Source organism: Varroa destructor, unplaced genomic scaffold (genome assembly GCF_002443255.2).
Source record: "Varroa destructor unplaced genomic scaffold, Vdes_3.0 BEIS01000001.1, whole genome shotgun sequence".
NCBI classification, from domain to species: Eukaryota; Metazoa; Arthropoda; class Arachnida; order Mesostigmata; family Varroidae; genus Varroa; species Varroa destructor.
In genome coordinates, this window is record NW_019211454.1 from 31,181,977 (window position 1) to 31,205,571 (window position 23,595).

The 23,595-nt window shown below is 43.8% G+C and overlaps 1 protein-coding gene across 6 annotated transcripts in view; it reads left to right on the forward strand.

The window, feature by feature from the left end:
- ec (ubiquitin specific peptidase echinus) overlaps positions 1-23,595 on the forward strand; it is a 201,708-nt gene that overhangs the window by 104,151 nt on the left and 73,962 nt on the right. For 4 of the 6 annotated variants that reach the window (XM_086978227.1, XM_086978231.1, XM_022792411.2 and 1 more), the window contains exon 1: positions 3,440-4,061. The exons of the other annotated variants lie outside the window; for them this stretch is intronic. The gene's annotated coding sequence lies outside the window, so the exon portion shown is untranslated. Of the gene's footprint in view, positions 1-3,439; positions 4,062-23,595 lie in introns of those variants that run through there. 6 annotated transcript variants of the gene reach the window in all.

Consider the following 23,595-nt stretch of genomic DNA (forward strand, 5'->3'; position numbering starts at 1 on the left):
TCCGAGAGTGTTTGAGCGGCCATTATGACTTAAATTACGACGTGGCGGTGTATTCAAAAACGCTTTCAAGAATACGCCAGGAGAAGAGGATCATCCAAAAGGTGTCCTTGATATTCAAATCCTCCTAGCAAGGAGTTGTGTGGAAGCAGCAGTATCCTGAATTTAACCCAGAGGGCAACGACGTCTTCAGCGTCAGAAACATCTTCAGAAACGAGATCAACCTAGCTCGACAGGATCGTATCACGATACGCCGAAGGATGAAACGAACAAAGGCACAGATGTATTGCTACTAAAAGCTGGTCCTTTTTTAGCCGCAGAAGAAGGCTCTAATATTTGCGCTCAGCAAGAGTTAGGAGACACGCTAGAATGAGCTTCTGGAAATAGTCAATGGAGCTTCACGGGCTACCCGCATAAGACGACTCATGGGAAGATGAAAAGCAAAATCGTCCAATTGGACTAGGAAAGAGCAGGAATAAATAAAGAAATGGTTCTTTGCCCACCAAACCTTTGGGAGATCGATACTTGTCCATGTATCAGTACTGCCTGGAAACATTCAGGCTGTGTTGGTAGATGGATGACAGCATTTCGGTGAAGACTGTCAAACTTCTTTTTGAGGAATTTTCCTCTTAGAGGTTGAAGATGTTACGAGAGTTTCAAAAGAGAGAGATACTCCAAAGTTTGAAAAAGAGCGGAAGTTGTTCTAACTCCGAAGGCAGACGAACTTCTACAGGCTCATTTGCCCTCTGCAGACTCGGACTAAGCAAATGGAATCTATAGTCGAGACACAAGTACAAGGTTTTGCTAAGGAGCACAGTCTTATGTAACATGCCCAATACGGTTTCCGAAAGCATTGTCTATAAATCGTATTGCTTCAAATGTAGAGGTCATCAGCAGGTTCCACAGAGGATTAGTCGGCAAAAACGGTTCTAGTAGCTTTCCGTGAAAGACAGTTTTTAAATTGCTTGGAGGAAAAAAGGTTCACTTAGGTCGAACTGCCTGGACTCAGGTGTTGAGTTTTCTGCTGATTGCGAGGGTTACCCAACGGTTGCATATTAGGCCCGTTAGTAGGAATCTTGCCTACGACAATATCTTTAGTCTCAGGAACCTCCCGCTGGACACGTATAAGGCTGCAAATGCTGACGACTTGCCTATCATTAAGACCACGCAGCTAACAATTCAGCTACTGCGGATCTATAACGCAGGCCAACAAAGTGCTGATTAAAGTTTGGGTAAATGATATATAACAGTCTGGCCTAATGCCCAGCCAAAATTGAAGGGCTTTAGATGTGCTGGCGATGAAGTTTTCCGTGAACGACAAAGAAATTGGGGAAATGGAAAAACTGAATGCAATGAAAGGTATTTGACAGGCGCTGGCGAAGGCAAATACGGCAACACGAGAACTTGCATCCCGACTTTCGATAGCCTCCGTGCTACAGGAGTTCCTCACGTCGGAACGTTCCTCGTGTCAGACGGCGAATAAATTATTCTACTTAAGGCTTCAGTTTTGTTTGCTCCAGGAACATCCTTCCGATAGTTGTTAACAATTGATTATCTATTATAAGGGACTTAGAGGGGACTTATTATATGACGCAGTTCATAACCGAACATACGAAGTTTCACAGTTACCTACACCTAAGAAGGCACCGTCGTCGACATGCGCACACTGTAGTAGCAATGCTAAAGACAATGTTAAACATACGTAAATGGATTACATTTCGTGGGAATCACTGAATTAACGCTCACAGAAGTGATGAGCGCCGTTCGGTACATCTTCAACAAGAACAACAATTGGCTAGAAATGGACGGACTGAGAAGGAAACTCTAAAAGGAAGAACGGTGAAGAAACTGATGAGTTAGATGTGGGAGAGAACGGTAGATCTCGATTGCGACAGAACCTGGGATCATGGCATTTGATCGGCAAATAGGCAAAAATACTTGAAATTACATAACAAGTTACACTAAAATAGAAAAGTTTGAAGCTCCCGCCTACGGGGCTACCGCGCTGACGTGCCAAAGAACCCTAGAGGACGCTGGACTATAAAAACTATAGTAGTAACTTTAGCACGTCAAGTGCTGCTAAGGCGAGAAATCGTCAAAGAGTGGTTTGCTCAGGAGAACTTTAGCACTCCGGTCCGACCATTTTGGAAGTTATTATAAGAAAGCGAACAGAGATGGAAAATTGAAAGGAATCAATATAGCTTCTGAGCGACTTGCGATTAACTGTAACAGCTCTTCTTCTGAAAGCTCCGAGGTAATATGCTTAGCCTTCCTGGCCTATAATTGATACTGAGAACCTAACTAGTTCTAAACATGTACAAATCACGGTAACCGGCAAACTGCTCACAATGGACATGCGGAAATTCAGAACAAATATTGTTTACCTCCTAGATGAAGTTTGTCTGTTACGTTAAGTTAGACGGAACAGACAGGATCGAATCAAGTGGAGGTTGCGGGAGCTGGGGTAGAATCACGATTATGAGCAGTTCCAACGAGTACTCACCGTAATGGCAAAGGCTTTTTCATTTATATATGAACCTTTTGTTTCTCTCTTACTGTCGGTGTTCGTGCTGCTGACCAATAAAAAATTTTGTAAATATTTAAGCCCATCTGTCGGCGAGCAACAGCCGTTAGAAGCGTCTGAGCTACTCGTTCCTACTATTGGCCTTAAGCAGTCCAGCCGGCCATTATGGACACCATATAACGACTGTACGCACATGCGCCCGACATGCAACAGCAGCGGCAGTAGCAGCAATCACTGAGCGCACGGCCAGCGGACTCAGTGGCAGTCGACAATGGCCGTTACAACCACCTGTCGTATGAACGGTGTGAGTCTCTTTCTCGGCAAACTGGGTTCAACAGCCGACAGCACAACCCCAAGGAGCAAAGGACGTCGATCAAAACAAGCGACAGGCGACAGCCACTGCCAGCAACAGTTTCCTAAGACGGCGCTATCCGTTCAGCCCTGCTTCTGTCTGCTGGTCTTCTGCCAACCCTAACAATGGTGACCACGGCCAGCTATCATTCGTGTTTTTTTTTCTTCTACCTATATGAGACAATCAAAAAATTAAGAGTTGAACCGAAGTCAGCCAAAGTTTCTCTGCACATGGTATACGAGTCTGTCTCCTGACTGTGTGCCATCCGAATAGTGTGCGCTGGATGGCGGATCGTCAACAGCTTAAAAAGAGCACGACGTTGTTTTTCCTTGCCGCTATTGCAACAGTTAAAGCGGCTTCTGCCACTGGCGACTACCGCCAGGCGACGCTGTGATCGTTCACGATGGCGAGCACGAGCATTAGCGAACGCAGCGGCACCACCGTGATCGTGGACGAAATGGTTATGGCAACTGTGGCGGCGCTCTGCGAATGGGAGAGACCAAGTGACCCGAGCGGTGAGTGAAAAATTTTGGCGCGAATCACTCCTGTCAGAACTGATTCAAACGGCGGGGAGAGCGCGTCAGTCTTCTGCGTGAGCCTGCGAGCTCTTTGCTTTGTGCGCTAGCTCTGTTAGCTAGATTAATAGGTGGTGCAGTCTGACGGCCGAGAGGCAACGAAGACTGTGCGCTAACGTTTTTCGGCTATCGGCGCCTGGCAGCAGCACAGCAACAACAACAACAACAACAAATTCACATTGCTGTTTACTGGCTATATTAATCAGAGTAATACTGTTTTATGCTGTAGGTATTATTCGATTGCTCGAATACATAGCAACAACCTGAGCAGGTGTTCGTCGCAACAGCATACGTCTGCTTTGCTGTGTTTTATCTCTGGGAATCGTCGAGTGCAGCGCATTTCTAGTTGGTGTATAAGTTTCGCCATTGCGAATGCTGCTGGACTCTATGAGCTATGTGCGACCGTCTATGGGAAATACGTAAGAAATAAGTATTTTGTGCAAAAACAAGGGACAGCGCGCTGAGACTGTATTGTGACGCCTGTGCGTGGATATTTCCTCAACTACTACTTCTGTGAAGTGTGCAGTGGTACAGTGTGCCCTCTCTGGATATATAGACACTTATTGTCGTCATTGGCCAAGCGACCGCTGGCTTTCTCGAACTGGATTCCATGGTAGGTCTATGTAGAAGCTGATAAGATGAGCGTAGTGTTTGGCAACGATTAGAACGTTTGTCTGTATATGGATATGAGGCAAACGCTGAGCCTTCTAAGTAAATTTTGTCTGTAAAGGGGATATTTGCGTGTCCTTCAAAAAAAATGTACGTCGATGGATATGCGCCTATGTTCTGACAGAATGTCGGTCACTGCTGAAGCCCGATACAAATGTCCCGGCCGCAACATTCGACGTCTTAGGTCGTATGCCATCCAACATCTGCAGTTGTATACAAACGAATACAGCCTGCAGTGTTTCCCACTTTATTCATCTCATTTCTCAAGTCCAGTCGGACAAGTATAGACTTAGTACAAGGAAGCCCTCATATTTAGCATACAACAACTACAGCAAGTAACTTCGATAGCAAGTAGGGTATGAGGGCAAATATCGCAAAGATGGCTTAACTGGAGTGAAATAATAGTATAGTCGGGAAGAGTGGCATATCGTTTTTCAATCGGTTAACTCTTCGCCGCCTCCTCTTGCGGGGCCGCAATGCGTTCGATCGTATACGACGACATAATCCATACTACGCGGTCCGTATTCCGCGCTCCGACGCCAATCCTTGCCGAGGTACTACCTAACACCATTCTGGTATCGGATTCACCTAGGAGCCAGCAAGCTGGCTCTTGTTCCATCTGCTCTAGTAATGGCTGCTGTATTTATTTTGTTGGCGAACATCAGCGATCGATAGAAAAAGCGATAGCACCTGAAAGCGGTCGTTGATCGTCGGGCTGCTCGCTAGACCATCGAAGCTCGCAGTCGACAGACGCAATCAGGGCGCCATCAGCCGGCACCATTGAAGCGCTTCTCGTTGGCCAAAGGACAAGAAAAACCTTTTCTTGTCGGCTTCTCGTACCCTCTCTCCTTCTCTTACTTCTTTCCTTCGCAGCAGATGCGCTTCAGCTATGGCTTGTTTCTTTCTTTCGTTCTCCATATTGAACGACCAACGACTCCGACCCGCTCTTCCTCCTGACTACTACGTCTATACGAGTTAGCACCGCTACGATAGCCAGAGGTCGCCATGAATTGACGCTGACGACCGAAGCTAGCGCCAGTCAACTAGCATTCAATGAAATCTTCGGCCGACAAACGAAAACAATTCGACAGTAGCAACCGCAGCCCAAGGAACTTACAAGTTACGACAATTGAATGGCAGCACCACTGCAACAGTTTGAGCAGAAGTGCTAAAAATACTTGTAGCAACGGGAGTATTAATAGTTAATAGTGGCAACGTCTGATGGCGTCGACGCTAAAAGTCACCACAGACAGGCCGCCTACAGAATTTAACTAAACCTATTGTTATTGAAGTGTTAGCAAAACAAGCAAATGAATTGTTGTTGTTACAATTAGATAAATGTAGATCCAAGCGACACAATTTAACCACTGGTACGTGTAGCCGGCGAGCAACCGTCGTCGATAGCCACACGCCAATCGGCGCCGTCGCTAATGGCGCCGGTGTCAAAGACACTGGCTATCACTTTGGCGACTGTTTGTCACAGAGGCCATACTCGTGGCTATCTGTAGTTGCTTTGCCATTGAATAGCTGAAAAAAGCTATTAGAAAACGAACGAGGAAAAAGCTGTTTATGCGTGACCAGCAAAAGGACAGCAACAGGCCAACAGATGCAACAGCGAAGACCATAACGTCCGTAAGTCTGAAATTGTAACGTTGACGTTACGGCTAATTAGGTGACGCCACTAAAGAAAGTACCTCATCTGCGGCGACGTTGTTAACCACCATTTCCCTATGTGGTCAAACCGTATCTACTCTGTAGATATCGTATCGTTCAATTACTCCGACTACTATTTACTGCCAAACCTTGCAACCCTTCAATGCGGTTCTTACGATAATACACAATTTACCATCCCGTTGTAAGTCAATTAGCTATTACCACTGAATTAATCAAGCAAAAAATTCAGAGTAATTTCCTCTCGCCGTTGCGACATTCGACTTCTTTCATCTGTTCCTTGTGCGGCCTGTTAGAACACGCCAAGCTAGCGCACAATCGATGTTGTTTGAGGCTTCGAAAAGCGTGTACAGCCTCAGACGTTTATAACATATGCGCACGTACGTCTAGCTGATACCGCAGTGCCGTTCATCAGACAAACGTGGTCGCCCTTATAACATTGTAGTAAGTCTTTACACTTTACGTGGTTGCCGTGTTGCGGTACGAAGTAGTGTAGACGCAATGTCCAAGTGATGACCAAAGATCGTAGAAGACGCGATATGAACGTAACACAGCATGAGCCGGGTTTTTGCGGCTCACCATTTAGGCGGTTCAGCCACGCGACGACAATGATGACGAAGATAGAAACAACGCAGAACTAATAAATTGCATTTTTTGATCTGCCGCCACTACTACGGTACAGAGGGCGCGGATATTGTAGAGACCAGCCGATCGTACTCTCTCCTCCTCGCTGATAAAGAAATAAGAAGTAATTGTGCATAAAAGAGATCCAATGTTGTCATTTCTAAAAGAAAGCAAATCCCTTTGCTGCAGTTATTCGTATTGCTGGTTCCTGCGCTGCTCATTGCGCTATTATACTTAAGAGTCGTGTGTTTTCGCCGAGATCCGAATCGAGCGTTTAAGCTCATCGGATATCTGACGCATCGACGTCCCCCATGTGTCCGGGGATCATGGTGCGACGATAGCAATGACGGTGTTGTATGCAAAACATCTGCTGCTAAATGGAAGTTGACGCATGCGAAATCCATACCGGAGCATGCGAGACGTCTGCTGGCCTTAGACAGACAGAGAAACCCATTTACACGAGACTAACGTAAAATGATATTGTAATGCCGACCCTAGTAAGACAAAGCCTAGTAGAATAGATACGTGCACGTCAAGTATGAACATAGGATAGAGACAGGGGAAAATTGTCAATTTGGAGAATGAATCACCATATATTTCTGTCTTTACACGATGTTTTAGGTTTCATTTGATGTTCGTACGATGTTGAGATCGTAAACAGCAAACGTAGAGAGCTCTAAACGATTGTGACAACTGACGTTACTCGAAGAGTGAAAGTCTTACCACACGCCGTATTGACACCTGCTGCTGCTGCCATAATTGATTTGTTGCTGAAGGGATGAGCAGAAACGAACGGCGTCTATGAAGTCAAATGATTTACGTTTTGCTGCAGCTTTGAAGGAAACGCTATATGTTGATCAACGAGTTCAATTGCTGCTCGTAAAATGGTTCACGTTAGCTTTCATACACATACGTACACTATATAGAATCTGGCGAAAAATTGCTACTGATCTCCCGTAATTGAAATAAATTAAGCCTACATTTGCCGGATGCCTATCATGATGTGATTATTACCACAGCATGCTGACAACGAACATTCTGCGCCAGCTAAAGATCAGGTAGGATTGGGACCTGGAGCTATCGGCGCGGAGTGCCGTCAATGGCTTCTTCGGGCATCTGTTTAAAAGTTAGGGCTCATCTTTTCGCATCTGGTATGCCGCGTTGCGTGACGTTTTACTGTTTACTATTGTCCACAATTTGTTTATTCGTACTATATGTGTCATCTTTTTTTTTGTTCGTTTTGCGTCATTCTTCTTGCCTACGTTATCAGCATCATATGATAGTGATAACTTGATGTTAGGTTTCGACCTTTGTTTCTTGCGTATGCACATTTGGATAGCGAGAGACGCAGAGATACAGACGGATCGGTGCTGTTTTCCATCATAACGAACTTACCAAAAGCTGCGGGTAACGACTCAACCGCGCCAGCCAAGAAAAAGGGGGAACGAATGTCAGAACAAGGGGGTCAGAACCCACTCTTGATTTCCGCTCGATAGCGGTGCCGAATACCACAGTAGCTAATACCGCCTACTGCTCCTACATCAGAAGACCGACCTAGCAGTCCCAACATCAAACAGCGCAGTCCTGTTTCGGGACGCTTCGCTTGGCCACATAGCTGGCACAGTGTAGCTTTCATTAATGGCGTCGGTATACAAGTGTACATGCCAACTAACTGCTTGACCATTGTCAAGCAACAGGCTCTCACTGCTGTCGATCCATTTCGACTATTCATTGCGCTACTGCGGCCAGCTTCATCGGGCTTTGGTTATGTTGATTTTTCTTATTTGGTCGTAGGTCGGTAGAGAATGCGATATGTGAGAGAATGGTAAAAAGAAACAGGTGACAACGACGCTGACTTTCAATGTAAAAAATTACATGTAGGAGGTAACCTCGGGGGACGAGAACGCAAAGAAACCACGAAACATTTAGTCTTCTAATACTAATAAAGAAACACTACAACGTCGCCTTTACAGCGTAATAGGATGATAGCGCTGCTAGTAACGGGAAGACCAGCGGTAGCTGCTGTTTTGTAGTGGTGACACGGATGTAGCGTGTGGTTAAATGCGACAAATTTTATGTAGAAATCGATTCGTTTACCTAGATGAAACAGCTGCTGAATTGCAAAAAGTTAGTTACCTCTCGTAGGGCGGCGGGGGCGTACGGCAAACAACGGAAAAAGGACAAACCGGCAGGTATCGGATTTACGTTCCGAACACATGGGTAACCGTGCTAAATGGTATAGTGCACCGGGCCCTATAGCTGGATATTGCGATTGAAAATGTCCTATAGTAAACTGTGTGCTAATAGACGTTTGTCAAAAAAAAAGCGCCAGATAGGAAACTGTTTATTTGCGAACGAACGACCCGGGCTGTCAGTGGATCTGCTGCCATTTACAACTCGTGTCTTTAGCCAACTGGCGCTCTCGCTTTCTTGCGTCGGTCATCGCAAAGATGCAAGTGGACCCAAGCAAGCAAAGTTAATACATTCAGCACTAAGAATCGCATATGTATACTTTCACAGAACCAGAGCCCCAAACTGCTTCCTGTCCCACCTGTAAAGAACGTACGCACCGAACATGAATGGAACAGGTAAGAAGACATAAGAGGCACAGCACGTCATTCTTTGCAGCAGAACGAATGGCAAAGTTGGTCGAACGAGTGAGACGTGAGGCGAGGAGATGCATTTCGTTTAGAGAATTTAAAACACAGAATGGCAAAGCAGTTTACGCGTACGACTGTGCCATAGGTCATAGAGAACAACAAACGCCTCATAGCTTCATGTTGTAGCCATAGTCATCGATAGAGTGGTGCGTCTCAATAGTCGAGTCAAACTTGAGAAGATCGAGGTTTAGCCTTAGCGTAACGCTTAAGCATCCAGCAATGAGTCGAATCAGGTCTATAGAACCTTTTCGGTTTTTGTTGTCCTTTCGTATATACCTATCGCTTACGAAACCGCCTGTGAGTCACCCATGACGGCAGTTTCGAAAGCAGCAACCAAAACATTTTGGTTGGCTTGACGTTCATATTCCTACTTCTAGATCACACCCGTCGTTCCTGTTAGAGACCGGCGCTACTTTCACAACGTTTTTCTCTTAGCTGCCACTCATGATAATATTGATGGCCAAGCTTCCGTAGCCAAAAGAGCAGAAAACTAAGGACGGGAAAACGAATTATGTTGTGCTGACCGTCGTCTGCCTCGTGTACTAGACCGTATGCTTGCTTGCTTGTTTATAATAAGCGCAGATCCGTTGTATAAATATTTAAGGGTCACTTTGTATAGCTGTCAGCGTCGTGCCTTGAGAGTATCGCTGCGTCAGTAGTCGAATCTGTTTGCGTTGGTTTGGTAGGGGATTATTCCATGCGCTATTTTTGCTCTGTGTTAAGCAAACTGTTCGCGGCCTATGAGAGTGTCGCCATTGCCGCCAGCTAAAATGGTAACTCCAGCTGGCGATGGTGGGCCCTATAGGTGGATCAAGTGTGAGGCTACAGGATTATGTCAATAAATCATTATCCTTTTGATAATAATTACCATTAACATCACCAGCTATGAACGAACATGGAAGAAAACTGGGGTTCCTTCCACAAAGGTTAGCCATCCAGCCAGTTTGCCTATTTTATGATCCAGTAAAACGGTGCGGCCACGGCCGCGTGAACACCGGGCTTAGTTCGCTTGGGCGTGTACCTTTTGTGCTACATCGACAATCGATTACGCCTTTCGTTTCAACATAGCCCAAACTGGCCCAACGTGAATATCGAACACACAAACCGCAATAGTCAGAGTTAGGCTGTGGTGCGATGCAACGATTTTGAAAATTCCGACGGTCTGTATTATGCTATAATATTAATCAGCTAGCTCGACATAGACTTGCCCCTTTTGTTTGCCTTATAGTTGCTCTCATAGTAGCAGGACGTGAGTAAACCTGTAAACAAAAATTGGCCAACGAATCGTACGCAGAGAAGTAGACAGATACCGTATAAGGTAAGGAAAGCGTTATCGTCATCATCAACAACAATTATCGCTTACTTATTATGATTGTTAGTGCCTTCATCGTGTGCGTTTTTTGAAGGCGTTTGTAAGGCAATTGTACAATCAGCGCTCATACACACTAGGATTGCTTACGGCCATTGCAACTAAACACGGCGTTATCGTTACTGTGTCTGAAGTGGTCTCTGAAAGGTGACCGTAATAAGGATATCCCGTATCTTTTGCAAATATTACAATTCATATGGCAGTATGTATGTACGTGCAGATTATACACATGAGAATGCACGGCGGGTGGCATTTTTGTAGGAAACAGCAGCAGCATCAGCATCATTGGTAAATCACAACAATACGAGCATTTCGGCGAGAGTCTTTTGGCGAATGATGAACAATGCCGAACGCCACGTGCCTAAAAGCGCATCTGAATGCCGTGGGCCTTTTGTCAGGCTCAGGGTTCAACCGCAACAAGCTATCATTTGCCAAGACATTTCAAAAGAGGTTGATTAGGGCCTGGATAGACGGTTGGGCGTAGTAGAGTAACCGGCAAACCAGCGACAAAAACGAAATCGTTGCCACAAGGCCATCTTGTAAATACGTGCTGAACACGCAACGGATGCTACTACAGATCATGGTTGGCAGTTAGACAGCTTACACAACGATTTCGCTTTTATCTTCAACTTCGAGCCTATCACCTGGTGACATCAATGTCTAGTGGGGGGAACAAAAAAATACTGGGGATGAAAATACGGGAAAGGGGACGCGTATTCACAGGTGCCGGGCAGCAAGACAAAACTCGGTGATACTTGTCAATCCATTCATCGGTTGGACTGATCTAGTTCATTTCACACGGATATATCAGCACAGATAAAATATGTGTGTATCACGATTCATTTCATTGATACCTGTGGTAAGCGTCCAGGACAGACAGGCAGGCAGGCAGGCAGGCAGGCCGGCAGGCAGGCAAATTTGATGACAATTAGCTTAACAACGCGTCACATCGTTGAGGGCCGGTGGCCTCGATAGCTCGTCATCGGTGCTACCTGTCGACTGTCGTGTTCTAATATCTAACCACGCATCAGTTTTGCTATCGAAACAAACTACTCTAGCTGACGCTTTCAATAACGAAGTAAACGACGCTACTTACTATGTTTACAGTCACGGCAGTAAACATCTAAAGATATATTTACTAGCGCAACAGGCGGTGAATCTACAGACGTCTCGCAGCGCGGCATTCACAACGTTTTCTGTATTCAGTTCGAAAACTGACTGTAGCCCAGTAGCCGCTGACCGAAAACCTTCCGAGACACCTAGTAGCGTTCCGTTATTTGTAACATCATTGAATCTGCGATGTGATTCCGCACATAGTAGGGACTATGTACGACAATGAATAGTCAACGAACACACAGGCTACTCCGTCATTGAGTTGCAGCCGTCATATTATGTATGCATGTATGTGTGTGTATGTTTATGTTTGTCGACGAAATGCTCCTAAACTTCCTAAGTAGATTTTTATCGATGTCTTTCCAACGAAGGCAAGGGGTCGCAGACGTCTGAAAATTGCCGATCCCAGTTCGATGACGGACAAACGGGCAGACAGCGAAAATTAGCTTCCTCTAATTATTCTTACCATTATTATTTATATTCCGTGTGGGCCACTTTGCTGATTGATCATTAGTAATTCGATCTTGATTCGAGCCGGTATCGTCTTAGATTGTGGTTTCTATGGTTCTTGTTGTGTTCGATTTACATCTATAAAACATTTTCTTATTAGTCTGCAATACGTACATATTCACAGGCACATAATAGGCACCACAGAAGCCTGTAGGACACCCATATCATCTCATTCAGTACTATTATTTCATTTCGATGATGTATAATTATACACGCGAATTGTGTATATTATCGGACATAATAGGATCGATTAAGGTGATATCAGTGCTCGACAGATTTCTATGACACACATCGTGTGTTTATATATATATATATATATATATATATATATATATATATAAATGTTGCAAGCAAAATACAATGCAAAGTAACGAAAGTGATATATGACTAAGTCGTCGTCGTCGCCGCCACAAGTTAAACACAAATAAGTGATGACCAGTCAAGAAGAGTGGAACATGCAGAATATGAATACATAATAATAATACTAGAAAAAAGAATAATCCCGTTCATAGGAGACTGATCCATGGCGCGTCATAAAGTAAGGCTGTTAATCTCCGGGTCCTTGACTTCGCTGAGAAAAGGCGACTGGCACAAATCTGGACAGAGTTCTAGACATACACACATATATAGGCACCTACACACGGCCATTGACAGGCTGAATTTGCCGGCGACCTGTTCGCTGCTTCATCGTTCGATTTGCACCTCGTTTTTGCACATCTAATCGGTATCACACTTGAACGTCCGTTATGGTTTTTGCCATCCGCTCTCTACGTGACCCCCGTACCCCCAGCCATAAGCATACGTCTAATAGAAAAAGTCGAAATGGGGTAGTGTTGTTCGGTCAGTGCGACAGATAGTTAGGCGGAGCCTGGCAAAAGCCCTGTATTCCTTTCCCTTTTTAAACTAAGACTTCTCTCATTTATCATTGACATATTCTCTCATACGCTTATTCAACGGCTTCGTTGGTAGCACACGCACCGTTCATTTACTACCGCTTGCAATCCAAGACGCCTCGTCCAACAGCCGCAGCAGCAATGGCCAGGTCGAATAACAGGTGCGAGGACAGACGACCGTTGCTTATACGCTGGCAACCTCGTTCTCCTGTTGAAGGCTGTGAAACAAACAGCATCTGTGACTGTTGTCACAGATGCTGTTTCATTCGAACCGATTCGCGCGAAGCACCAGCGTCTATTAGTTTAGGCAATATTTTTAACCGTTGAAAATGTGATTACCATACCCAAAATCATCGTGATGCTATCCAGTAGGAACTCAGTATCGGAAGCATTTGAAGTTTGAGAAAAAAAACAGTGAACCGACGGAAAGAAGCAATGGGCGCCAGACAAATGTATATTACGTGGATGTGCCCAACTAATGTCAGGTCGCCACGTATCGAAGTTCGCCATTGAAATGTACTGCATTATTAGTTAACAAATATTAGCAGAATTGGTATCGAATCGCCCCACCGAGTCACAGCAGTAATCAGAATGAGGTGCCATTCCCTCGTATGGCATCATCCGTGTAATTTAGATGATTCTGTATTCTATTATTTTTTGGATCTAAGTGCGGTTATCACCCCCCCCCCCCTTCCCCCAATGCATTTTCCATCCGCCTCGCAATCATCCCTCTCTTCCGATTTCAGAATTTCGCTAGTTTCGTGTTTGACTATTTCCGTCCCTGACCGATAACTATTAGACTCGACGTATGGATTAGAAATCAAACTTTAGATTTGATTTTGCCTCATGTGCGTAAGTGTTTTGCTGCACTCTTGGTATGATCAAGCACGATCATCGCCGCTGTCGCAACAGCACTGCGGGGTAGAGGGTAGAACCGGATAGAGCAGAGGGACAGTTGGCTGCCTCCGACAGGTTCGAACACGTATTATTCGCGCATACATCCCCAAATTTGTTGACAACTTAAACTGGCAACGGCGTAATGGCAACGATATATCAATGCCAGCTCTTCTACCCTTGCCGATCGGTATCAGCAGCATGGGCGCGAGCAACACCAGTAGAAAAAAGCAATGATTATTACTACATGACAACGGGCTATGCCGATTCTTGTGCCAGCGGCTGGTGCAAAAGCTGTTTCTGTCAACGCAATCGTTACGGTATCGTTTATTAGAATCGTGGCTGATTGCTACCGTTATTCAGAGAATTGACGGAACAAAAAAGGAAACAGTGGGATGAAGCGCGAAATCCAGATAGAGACAGAAGTCTGGTCCGATGTCGAATCGCGTAGGCTTAACAGAATCCATCGCATTACTTTTCGTTTGTCTCACTTAGGAGATGTATATAATCGAAGTAAAAGATATTACATAATGCTATGATCCTTTGCTCTTTCGCTCTAGCTTGATTAATCATCATTGTCATCTTCATCTTTATCATGCTGCTGCACTTGGTGCCCATTGGGTAACACACCATGCCATACCATACCGTATAGCTCTAGCACGGTGTTAACGTATTCCCTCCGCTAGCGACTTTTGGCTTTAGTAGGCGGCAATGTGTTTTTTTTCTATAGAGACGCCTGTAATGCAGAACACAATTAATACCTATGCAAAGTATTAACATGGAGTTTTGAGTAGCTTCTCATTGCGTTACTATGTTTTCGCTATTTTGTATCACGAAGTCATGCAACTGCTGGTGCCATTGCTTCCATAGAAAATAGCAGTCAATGAACGTTTATCTCCGTTCACAAGCAAACAAAATGCCCCTCTATACGAGTATATTATCACTGCCTATTATGGAGAGGAAATTTACGACATACTCTTATGGCGTTCAGAGCAAAGCGATCGCCGACTGTAAGGTCTTGTACAGGGCAACACGCTCGTGTTGTTTGGATAGCGATAGCCATGGAATAAACCCAAACACGGTGGATCTGGTGCCAGCTATCATTACTACTAGCGCTGCGGAATACCCCTTGTTTTACCGCTTCTGTTTGTGCCCCATTTGTTGGTTCGATGACAGCGATGTCCCTTTGATTTTGTAGCGTATTTTCTTGCTCTTCCGATTCAGCTGCTTCTTCTTATACTATTTGTCTCGTGTGGCTTTCCATAAAATCAGAAGTAAATTCAGTAGGTAGTTATATTTTGATCCATCTTGGCCATGATTCTTAGGTCCCCTTTAAGAAAGGTTTGATGTAACTGTTGGGACCGCTAAGCTGAATGTCCATAGGACGTCATTGATCAAACTTTGCTAACTGGAGCACAATAAGCGGTGCCCCACGCATTTTTCTGTAGCCTGCAGCAGAACCAGAAGCTAACCTTGCGCTTCGCATTAGCTTTTATGTTGCTAGCTTCGCGTAAATGTGTTCTTATTTGCCATCTTAGCATTCTAGTTTCGACCACTGTCTACCTATTTTCTACAGATACACACTGTGAACTTTATCATTCGAAAATGCCTTCTAGAATAGTTTCTAACCGCAACGACCCCGTGTTAGACCCCCGAGCAAGCGGCCGGCAGCTGTACAATACGACCTTATCTGACCTACCTGCGAGGTTGGGCTCGTTTCCTTTCTCTCTATCCTTGTTTCGTTTCTGCTCTTTACTACGATGCTTTGAAGAGCTCCTTTGACCTTCGGGGTGTCGACGGTCCTCTCTGCTCCGTTGTTGACCGGCTGCCTGGCGAGAGTAATCGCATCTGCTGTCTGGGATTTCCTCTTTATACACCTATTTAGTTGGTTGCTTAGTTTGAGCCTGTTTCACCAGCTGTTTTCTCCATCTCTTCTTATTCAGTGGATGGCCGTGAGGTCAGATGTGTGTATACCTGTCTGTCCCCCCCCCCCCCCCACAACAAGCATGACTGTTAGGTCGGATCGCTTCTGCTAGTGCTGTTCGGCAACAGCCATCGGAGCGAACGAGCCACGGATGAAGGAATTTGTGGTGGCAAGAGATGAGCTCTTTGGAGACCTTCGCTTAGCAAACTGTAGACTCTATAGCCACTGACGACGTACGGTAGAATGCATGAAGAATAAAGAAGACCTGAGCCACACAAGTTGCTACTTATAATGCTATCGTGGCTATTTGTTTTAAGGTTCGGAACGTAATTCGGCTAATCTTTGTATTTTGCTTTGACGATGTCTTAGAATTTTTCTGATAAAGAAAAAGCCTATATCTCTCCGACTGCTGGCTTTTCTTCTGTGCGTACCAATGTGGTTCGTATGAATATTGTTTCAGCAATGTGGTGTTCTTTCGCGTCTCATGTATAGTATGGGTCGTTGGCGGCACTTGAAGCAGCGACCCCTTCCCTCTTTCGTACCTTATGCGGTCTACCTAGCTATGATTGATGGCCATAGGGTCGAGATTGTAGCTTGAGCACCTTCGAAGAACGTACGAATATACGGGCGCAGCGGTTGTAATATAAGTAGAAAGGTGGGTTTGTAATCTCGCGTGTTCTGGATAAAGGCGATGAACAGTGTTTCGTGTCTCCAAGGCGAATGCCATACGCTTCTACCCTATGTTAAAAATAAAATCATAAACTTATAATAAGAACAGGTAGGTAAACCAATAATAAAATAAAAATGTAAGATGACGAGTTTTAAGATCATGGGATTGATGTTTATAAGGAAAATAAAAAAAAGAAACGAATTCAGACTATACAGATCTATTTCAGGGTAACTCTATGGCTGCTAAAATATAGTGTCGTTCTCAGGCCAGGCATAGATGTTAACGTCCCTGTATATATTGGGAACAGAAAATATGGCAGGAAAATCTAATTTTAGTTTGTCAGTTTTCATGACGATTCCATGAGAGATGTACATGTAAAATGAGTAAATAAGCTAAATCTACAGATGGTTGTTAGGTAGCCGTCTTGGCACACCACAATGACAATCGTTACATATGCTGAAACATGTAGGTATCTACATAGGAAATATGTATAAATGACAACACTAGCCAAAATATGTCCGCCTATTCCATTTGTCCAAGTTGACAAAGCCAATGAGAAAGGCTTAGACTCAATTTGTTATGCATAGTGTCGTAAGAAGTCTATGGTAAAATAGTTTTGTCCTGTTTGGTCAAGGACATTGTGCCCGCGTAAGACATACACTAGCTTGAAAAACTCGGGACATGCTTCCACTCTGTCATGTGCTTTAGCTTCTCCTAGTGGATGAAACCTGCCGCTGCCGCTCTCTAGAGAATATTGAACGTGAAATTAAGCAACATCCGGAATTGGCTTTTGTATGTACTCGACCGCAGGCATCGTTGCCCCTTCTATTCTAAATTGAACAGTTGGAACGGACAATTTGTTTTTCCTATGCAGATAGAACAAATAGTGATCGGACTGGCCAGACAGGCATATGCGCTAACAACAAATTAGCTTGGCTATCTAGGAAAAACTCTCAAAGGCTTTTGTAAGAAAAAACCTTTTCCAAACACTTTTCAAGCCTTTTGCTTCTTTTCATTTCTGGCGTCACTGAAAGGAGAAATCTAGAAGGTGACGGCGTGCAACATTCTCGGCAAAACTGTTCGGCACGATAGACTTGAGCGCACCGGCAACAAAGGCGTAAGCTCTTATCAACTTGTAGTTACAAGGAAAAATAACAAGCACGTACATTTGTCTATGTAGGTAAGGACCCTACTGTGTTCTCGTCTCCTGTTGTGGTGCTTGTTTCCTTTAGCGTCCTAGGGACGCGCATGTATTAATGTATTCACCTTATTTATGCTTTAAATGTACACTAATCCCCAGAATTACGTAAACGAGCATTTTAATCACTTTAGCACGAGCGCCCATAAGGGTGCCAGCTCGACCTTTTATCCGCCGCCAATTCCTAGCGGAAACTCTTCGTGGTCTGATCGACACCAGATGGCCGGTTAGCAAAAAAGACCGTGGCAAAATCGCTAACGAAAAGGGCAGGAAGGAAAGGACGGTGGACAGGGTAAGAGAGGAAAACTGTGTGAATGCAATTTTCTTTATTTAGAACAATGAAATGCCTTGTTTCTTGTCGTCTTCGTTCTTTTATTTGGGACTGAGCGGAACCTTGTTTGCAAAGCAGCAAAATATGATCATCACAACTGGCAATTTGTGTTTCTGTTGTTGATACCACTTGTCCAAACAGAGAAGACTAACATGTCTAAATTGAAAGGACCGCGCGAGAATAGGATTGGTCAGGCGCACGACAGGCAAGGAAAAAAGACCAGCGATTTTAGTTCGGCCAAAATGGAAAAAGGCCTGCCGGAGGAGAACTGGGAATCTTACGAAGCAGTTGTTTGGAAACGATGTAATTTGCGTCCTGGACCTTACATCGAAAAGTAAAGAGACTGATATTGTAATATCTCATTTTGGGGGTTAGGGTGATAAGCTCAGCGCAACCAAAGTTCCCTTTTTGCATCAGTGAACTTTCACCGTTTAATGCTCTCAAAACGGCAACACATACTTGTTCTGTCGTCACTGTGACCAACCATGTAGCCTGTTGTAGCTAAAGCTTCTCTAACAAAGACGAAAATCACCCAAACAGTTAAGTGAAGATTCTTCACGAATAACTGTCGATTCAAGTTATCCTCCTATGCATCGTATGTTCTATGCATATGGATAGCTAAATATTCTATTTCTTCACATTGTTATCAGGACGATTATGTTATTTTGATCGAAACAATCCCCACAAATCGCACCCATCTAGTTAAGGTAGTAAAATGTAGGAAACCGTTCAATGTTGTATATCATGACGAAAGAACGAAATGTTTCCTCTTCATTGCATCTGGTGCCGAGTCTGTGTGTCCTCAGCATCGTGTGCTGCACTTCAAACCAAATAGTAGTGATTCCAAACTACGTGAGTTGGCGAATTTCGTATTAAAAAAAAGCGTAGCAACAAAAAAAATCAATGTTTATTTTTTTATTATTATTATCCTGCTATCTGTAGAAAATATCGAATGGGGTAAGATCTTGTAATTTCTGGTTGCGGGTTGCCGCCGTCGTCATCGCTGATTGGTTCGTGATCTGGAGCACTAGCAGCAGCTCAGACGCTCCTGCTCTCCTTTTTATTGCATGCCACGATTTCGATGCCGCAAAACGGCGAAGATTTGGAAAGTGGCAAATGACGCCCCACATAGATAGAATCAGGTACCAGCGATACAACCTGCCCATATATTAAAGCGCATGTATCCATCTACTTTTAACGATTTCAGAATAGACCAACCGTGTTAACTGCTTGAGAGCTTCATTAAAGTAGCGTGTTCGAAAGAACTACCCAATATAAAATGGCCCACAAAGATAGAAACTGACCACCGAGATTAAAGTAGACCAGAGGGATATAAAATAGAACCCCAGACACCCGCACTTGCGCTCCTCAATTCCATTCGATTCATTGTACATCGCACGGTGTGTACGAATCTTTATATATATATATATATATATATATATATATAGAAAAGTTAAATACATTCCCTAGAAATAGACACGAAACTGGGAATTCACACGATTATTAAAGGCTAGCTGAATATCGTAAAAAGCTCGTTTTTACTTCGGAGGACAGAAGGCGTCTTTCATAGCACCAGGCAGCTACGGGCGCCTACCCAAAATAACACAAATCGTTATGTTACCTATATAAAGCGTTTGGACGGTATTTCCGATCCTCTGTATGTACCTGAACGAAGAGGTGGGGGGCAAACGGCTGTCTCAAGTTGTTATCGCCATGTCGACTATATTTGAGTGTCCGCGATCTTCTCAACCTTTTCCACCTATTGTCTTCTGGCAACAGTATTGCCAGTGTTGATCACAGCGACGGTGGCAGACTTGACAAAATTCGTTTCCACTGACTGACTACCTCTGCGTATACATTATCATATAAACTTGCAGTAAAATTTCGGTTTTTTTTTCTCGATATTATTGCTTCATTACTTAGAACAGGTCATGTGAGCGATTGTATCTGCAATATAGAAATTTTACATATTGCCGCTGGCTGTATATATTAGCAACCTAATGTCGAAGTTGAGGATCGCACGAGCACCACGAGTACACCAGCGAGCTCAGCTGTAGAGTTAATTTGAGACAGCACAGTGTGCCTCTGCAGGGCCGCTCGTAGAACTAGGTATTGATATCAACGCTATTTTCCGAAATAGCTTCTTATTTCCTCGTAATTAAAATTACTAAAGTAACAGTTGGAGATTACCTTATTTCATTTCATTCTATGCGGTAAAAAAATGCCGCAGTCTCAAAAGGTATTTGGTTCGACTCATTTTTTGTTAGATGCAATCTCTCCTGTTTCGTCGTTGTAGTAGAATTGTTCGACGACGATCACTGTCACCATCATTAGAAACTTTTCACCATCTTCAACGTGCGGCCATCGTAGAATCGTCCTTCTTTCCTCTACGCCGCAGATCCATATTGATTTTTTTTTTGTTGACTTTTCATTCAGCTGTCCCATTGTATTATTGATAATTCCCTTGGCCGCTATATTACGATGGCTATAAATGGCGTCCGACTTCCGTGACTTGATTTTTGCATTTGATCATTCATCCACGCCCATTTCCCGCTGTTACCAGGCAATAATTCATCCATAGCGACGTATTTCACCAACGATGCAGCTACGCTCCCCACAACGCTACAGATTGATTTTATCATGTGAGTTATCATGTGTATGTGTGTATATAGATCTGTGCAGAGCGCCCATTTTTAGTCATTCGGAACCGTTTTAATAGATTTTGGTCGTCTTCTGGTTCTTCCTATACATGTAACGAAGTGTAAATTTCCACGTCTCCTTCTATATCTGTTTACCTGTGTACATATATCGCTATGTTTGCGTGCTCTTACAATGTACAACATACAAACAAAGACGTCTCGACGGCCGTATATTTACGTGTCCAAAATGCGTCCCTCTTGATCTAAGCTGAAGCTCATCTCATCCCTTTCAGCTTCCCGCTGCTTATGACATATGAGATAAACCTATATTGCTGGAAGGTGACTGACAGGCCGATCGATTCACTCTGCAAATATTCGTTTGAGGAGGTTCGTATCATTAACTGAATCTCTACTGATTGTTCCTTATTAGAAATGCATAGGCAGTAGCGTCCTTTGTTGCTGCGTCGGGCAAGCATACGTTGACTGTGTTACCCCTGTACGGAAAGCGCGGCCATCCAAACCGGTCAAAAAAGGGCAACAAACCCATAGCCGGCAATGTAAACAATGCGGTCATCGATCACACGTTTTCTTCATCTCATACAAGCTATATCTGTGCTGTGTTTATTCATTAGCGATATCTCTAACCGATTTTCGGCTTTACTGGGTAACGTGACGTTTGACAATCTGTTATTGTTATCATCATTAGCGTATCGTTAATCTCACATAAAATAAAGCTAAACACAACGATTTATAGCAAAAATATAATAGTTCTATTGAATTATTCAGGATCATTAGGACTGTTCTTATTGGGTGGCGATCATTTGTTTGCTCCGTTCCCTGTTGCTTGAGGCACAAACTTCACACATTTTGCCAGTCGATTATAATCTACGTTATGTCGCCGTACCGTACATATCGATGTATGATACATAGCAAATACCGCCTACATTTTTGTATGAATGTTTTTGTGTTGTGCACGACAACATTGCTTCACCAATCCAATTTAGTGATGAAGTACACTTAGAGTTATACGAATAGTAAATACGGGTTGGAGAAGGTTAGCGTGGCGTACAACCGAATCGCTGGCTTGCGTATATACATATATATACACATATGAGGTGCTTAGTTAGTTGCTAGTGGCGCAGAATCCTCTGAAATAGCACAATTCCAGTGAAGCTCCGACGCGGCGGAGCATCACCAATTAAGCGAGTCTTGTCCACTCGCTTGCTGAAGACACTCCCCAGAGTTGCTTGTTCTGATTTGTAGCGGCGGCAATTGCAAAAAATAAACGTCATCTAGCTTTTCGCGGTTATCGGCTTCCTTTGGTTTCGGATATGATGTGCGTGTATATATTTATCGATGCGGCGGCATGATTTGACGCCGCCAAACACTATACCGGCCCTTTTCTGTCCATCGATGAAGGGCTCCTCCAATTCGAGTTCCAGGTCGGACACTGGGACGCACAATACAAAAAACGGCATACGATAAGAAGGCGTCTTTCAATACAGGCACTGCAGCGGAACCTTTGCCCATCCAGCCATTTGTAGTGCAAATAGGGCCAAGTGTTTACTGCTGTTGATGATGGCGATGATGCGTAAGATCATCAGGAACACTAAAGCTCTAATACAAAAAAACTGCCACTTTGTATTTAGGGTACTTGGTGGATAAAACGACCTCAAGCAATTTCCAAGGACAATATGTAACTTTATGTAAATATACGGCCAGCTGATGAATGTCAATAGCGTTGTTATTTCATATTTTCTGTAGGTACGTGGGTGTGGACAGGGTGATCTTAATGAAAAAAGTCGTCACAATTCCAACACAGGTCAGGTATATGTATATAGAGCTGTATGTACACATAACATAAAAAAATTATTTCTAGGTGTGCGTACTGTGTATTTGGAATGCGAATCATACGGCTTTGGCGTCTTGTCTCACTGTAGCTATTTAGATGCTTGCCTTCGCTTGGGCGGGCGGGCGGAGGGGCGGTCGGGCGGGAGCCCTTGAACAGCAAGAGACGCACAACTCAATTTTAATTATTATACACTATATATTCTTGATGCATGCACTGACTGCTCCATAATAATAAAAGCCAATTGCTTTTAAATTCGATGCCTCTTATCTGTTGCATGACATTTTTTTATTAATTAGTTCACTGTGAAAATGATGCGTTCAAGGTCGAGTGAGGCGTGCACCTGCGCGTGACCTTTAAATCTGTGCGGTCGTGATGCGTAATCCTATTCGATTGCATCTTTGCAAACAGTTTCTTCATGCTTTATGTAACTTTAACTTACACCCTCGTAGGCACTCACGCTGGCTCTTAGATACCGTTCATGTTTGAAACTTACGTAACGTAGGTAACTATGAAAAATGAGGCCTCGGTTTAATTGCAAAAACAACTCAGTGTAACTACGATTCTATTAGGATTATCGGGCTGCTCTTTGATGACTAAGATAAGGGAAAAAACAGGTGCGAGAAAGAACTTAAAAAACGGTAGAAACGTATTAAACAAAGTTAAAATGACGTCGACTTCGTACGTATTATCATTTTTCTCAAGCAAAGAAGTCGGTGTTAGTACTATCAGTAACTCGAGAGCTTCGCTGGAAGCCACTGGTGTTTCTCTTATAGATTCTCGTTGTTGTCGCTGATCGCCAACTTTTTATTAGTTGCGCTTAGATCTTTTTTAGATACCGGTTCCTATATGCACATGTTATCTGTTATTGTTTGAAATAAAAGACAAGTACTAAAGTCTCCCCCGACTTCATTTCACCGAAACGGACCGCCTGTTACACTACACTTTTCAATACAGGAACAAAAGAGGAAGTACAAAATTGAATTAAACAGAACGGAGATACAAGGGAAAAATCGATACGACTACAACACCAGAACCAAGTATAGCATAACAGAAGAGATAACCCCCGTGTCACCGCGTATGCCAATTTGCCCGAGGCACCAGCATTTTTTAGCGGCATAACAAACTTCGGA